A 4,899-nucleotide genomic window follows, 5' to 3' on the forward strand; every position below is an offset into this window, starting at 1 on the left:
CTTTCGAGTTAACTAATCCCTCACTCCTTTCAACAAAGTCATAAATCAAAAAAACTTAATTTTTCAGGAGATCGTTTTTAAAGCTTAAAATATTTAAAAAAATGTATTTAAAATAAATATCGAGCCACTTATTGAACTTTTTACTGTGCAAAAGTTATTTTTAGATAAAACCTGAAGGTTTTTTCTCCATTTGAAAAATACTAGTTTATGTAAAAAAAAATAACACCTTTTCTTCAAAATGCAAAAAAAACACTTTCTGCCCTGTAATGGGTAAATTTTAAGTTAAAAATATGCCACTTTTGCTGGGATAAAGTACATTTTCTGGGCATTTCGAAAACATGCACTACTGAAAATTTACGATTTCTGATATATGACGTTGTTGAAAGGAGTAAGCATAATGTCAAAAAAAAAAATCACAAAAATATTAGTAATGTTAGTACAATGGTTGGCAACCTTCAACCCGCGAGTAATTGAATGGTTATTTTGAATTACCCATCATAAAAAAAAAAAAAAATTATATTTTTTAAATACAATTAAATATAAAACAAATCCAGAATTATGTGTTCGACTCAAGCTAAGTACTTTTTTTCCAAAATCGAAAAAATTCTAAGAAAATTCAAAACCAAGGAAGCTGCTTATAATTGTACCTCATGTTCCCAACACAGATTCAAATCAAACATCTTTACTTAGTTAGAAGAAAAAAATCCTCGAAATGATCTTTAAACCTTGTATTTAATAACCAAGATAAATAATATATGCAATTCTCATATAAAACAAAAAAAAACAATAATAAAACATTTATCCAAGTATTTTTTTTGATTTTCGGATCAAAATTTTCCTTATTTTTATCCCATACTCAAAATAACCGTCAATTCAAAAAAAAAACTTCTAGTGAGAAAACATCCTACAAGAAAACAAATAAATTAATCTCTGAAATGCGTTTGCTTATCCTTTATTTACAAAAAACGTCCCAAAATAAATATAAACAAATGAATATGTTGAATATCCGAGGGATATTGGTAATATTTTCCTTTGTGTTAGACATATGTGTGAGTTCAGAAACACCCTGTTTATATTTATGTTCCAACAAGTGACTTTTCCCTTTTCCTTCGAAGTGACAGTTTTTATTAAACGATATATCTACCTCAAAGCTCGTTGAAGTATGAATTTCAATTTAAAAATATCTGAAACAGAACAAGCTCTTATTCGTTCTCAGCGAATTTTTACATAGGTACCGATTTTTTCATTTTGTCGAATTGATTAAACTGTTTGAAAAAAATCCGCTCCAATGCTCAAATATAAGCGAAACTTTTTTGAAAAACGTGAAAATTTAATGTTCAAATTTCAAGAATATGTTGTTCCTTTTCTTCTGATAGCGATGCAAAAAAAGAAACATTTTTTTCCAAAAATATGTCAAAATATAAAATTGGCTTGAAACTAAATGTTAATTTTCTGTAAGATTCTTTAGAAACAAACAGGCAAATTAAAAGTTAAATAATACAACAAGGAATATGACAAGGAATGTCAAAAAAGTCGTTTTTATAATTTATATTTGAAGCAAAAACATTGTGATTTTCCATTTTAAAATTAAAGTGCAACTTTGTCTTAAAATCACCATAAATATGATTAGAATTGAAATGTTACTTTGTTTTAAAATCACCATAAATATTTTATTATAACCTAATTATAATGTCTACCGGTTTCAAAGCTAACCGCTTCTTTATCAAATCTTCTAATCTTTTTGGTAATGAAGCGGTTAGCTTCGAATCCGGTAGACATTAAAATTAAGTTATAAAAACATATTTATAGTGTTAACAAAGTTACATTTTTTATTAAAAAATGCAAAATCACAAAGTTAGTGCTTCAAATATAAATTGTATTCTTTATTGATTGCTTTATATATTTCTAATTTTACCATACCACAAAGGCATCAATGTTTTTAATATACAAAATATAATAAAAATAAAACCCTTATCTGCACCCCAATGGTGCATAGGGCACTGCTTCATATAAACGCAGTGTTATCTTGATCGTTTACAAATGAAGGAAAGGTGATCAGCCCTCCGTTTCAGGTACTAGTCCAGGGTAATATTGAATAAATATTACAGTGAAAAAAGTCACTTATAATTATTTGACCCCCCCTGGGAATCGAACCCGGGACCTCCAGAACGGTAGCCGAGCGTGCTGACCATTACACCCCGGAGGCAGACAAAATATATTTCTAATAATATTAAATAAGTGTTTCAATGTCAAAATTAAATTAAGTGTTTTGATGACTAAGCCATTTTTATTTTGACGTAATAAACACACTGTCGTAAAAACTTGGTTTATTTTGTTTTAACGACCTTTCAGGATTGGCAGTTGGAAATTGAGTTGTTCTCTGTAAAGTGCTTTCCATTTTGGAGTTTAAGTGAGAATTTGCGATGACACCCATTACTTCGCAATAATAAAACATGATAAGCCTGATGGGCCCTGTTTATACAGCGGTGGGTTATCTTTATGGTTTATAGACTTGAAACTAAAAGGAACGGCTTGCGCACGTGGAATGAAAATACTGAATAGAAATACTAAAACGTTTATTTACAACATTTTGAGTGTATCTAAATACTTGTTCACAAATCTGGATTGTCTCTAATTATAGGAATATTTTTCATATTACTTTTTGACATCTCATCAAAGATGACATACTCATATAATGTATATGGTTTAATTTTAAAACATAGTGCTTAAATCACTAGAATTTCACTACAGACATCTATCGGTGAGATGAAAATATTTTTCAAAAAAAATATTTGAAAAATAACTCCCATAAATGGAGATAATCCAGATTTCAGAACAAGAATTAGGACACAATCAAAATGTTGTAAATAAACGTTTTAGTATTTCTGTTCAGTATTTTCATTCCAATACATATATGTTTGTGTAAATAAATACATTCTATTAAATTATGAGTAGGGAAATGAAAACATGTTTGAAAAATAAAAATAAAACTCACTCGTTCCTATGTATGATGAATTTAGATGTAATATTAAGTTTTCTCCCTTTTGATAAATATACAAAACAAACGAAATTGGAATTAAATTCTTTGCTTTATTTTTTTTTGACATATACAACATGTTAAATTTTACCTACTTTTCAATTTACATCTCATCTCGAATTTTGTAAAATGATTTTTAAATGCGGGCGGGCACTGAAAATACGGTGTTACGTTGTTCGCCCCTTGTGTAAAATGCATAGAAGAGGTAAGGGGGTAGAAATATGAATTCGAAAGGGGATTATCCTGCTAGATGAAGCAAGAAGAACGAGTCTCGCCGGAGAGGAGAGAGTTTTAAAGGAAAACGATTAAAGAAAACGACCAAGAAAAGCGAATGGATAAACAAGATACATCATTTTGAGGAAGACTGCAGTAAAATTCAACGAGCGAGCAAACTGAATCAAGAACATTCATTTTTACTATTGAAGTGAAATGATCGGAAGAATTTTGATGATTATGGATCTAGGGTAATAATAGCGGTTAAATCCACCGGAATTTCAGTAGATCTACTGAAATCGGTCAGAATCTACTGAAATTTGATCCATACAATTTGCGACTAAAATTATCTCTCTCCTAAATTTAAGATTAACATTAAGTTGGTATTTTAATGATGAAATAAATTGTGAAAGAATTTTGTTGATCACGTATATGGATCAAGGGTAACAAATGCGGTTCAACCTACCGGGTAAACTAGATCTACTGAAATCGATCACAACTTACTAAAATTATATCCATACAATTAGCGATTTTTATATCATTCCCCCCCAAGGTTCAACTTTTTACACAAAAATCTTATTTTAAAGAAAGAAGAGGGTTCTCCTTACATAAAAATTTATATATTTAGTCATACTAGTACTATTGCTCGTATTATATAAAATAGAGTAAAAATTTTAATTTTAATTGGAAAATTATACAGGAACTTTCTTCATACAAATTAAAAACCAAAATATTTTTCAATACTTTTAACAGCAACAAAACTTTGATATTTTGCATCACACTTTTTTAAATAATTGAAAAATGAATTTGTGATGTGTGTGAATTTAATGCAAGTAAGACCATGCATAAAAAAGACCCACGTGTAAGCGCTGCTATCCAAAATACATTATTTTTATTACTTATAGTACATATAGTACACTTTACTTTTTATGTATTTCAATTAGTAAATAAAACAAAAGAGTAGGTATTTATAAAATTTATTCGTGCGGCAAAAAATATATAAAGAGTATAAAAATGTTTTAAGTAATAATAACAGAAGAGTGGTAGTACACTTTACTTTTTATGTATTTCAATTAGTAAATAAAAGAAAAGAGTAGGTATTTATAAAATTTATTCGTGCGGCAAAAAATATATAAAGAGTATAAAAATGTTTTAAGTAATAATAACAGAAGAGTGGTTTCACCACTTAAAGTGAGTAATATCATATGTTCATTATAAAAACATTAAAAGTACATCCTTTAATATCAACAAGCTTTCAGTTATATTTCATATTTGATCATATGTAATATTTTACAAACTTATAAAAATATATGTAGGTATATTAACAGACATAAATACATTACAACTGATTAATATATTTTTTTTAAATAATTTTAAAAAATGGTATGCTTTAATTAATCAGTTTTTTGTTAATTGAAATTCACTGTGGAAATACTCGTAATCTTTCCATATTTAAAAAATATACTAAAAAAAACGAAAAAGTGATATTAAAAAAAAAAAAATATAAAAAAAACATTTGATTCTTTGTTACGAAATTTCTCAGTACATTTTAAAATAAGTGTCTGTAAAATGAAATTGAAATTATTTGAAAATATTTCGTGTGAGTGTTGATATATTGGTGATTGAATTATTTAGATATTTTTTTTAAA

The sequence above is a fragment of the Brachycentrus maculatus genome, unplaced genomic scaffold, assembly GCF_059751285.1.
Source record: "Brachycentrus maculatus isolate JH-2025_06_01 unplaced genomic scaffold, ASM5975128v1 h1tg000096l, whole genome shotgun sequence".
Classification (NCBI taxonomy): Eukaryota; Metazoa; Arthropoda; class Insecta; order Trichoptera; family Brachycentridae; genus Brachycentrus; species Brachycentrus maculatus.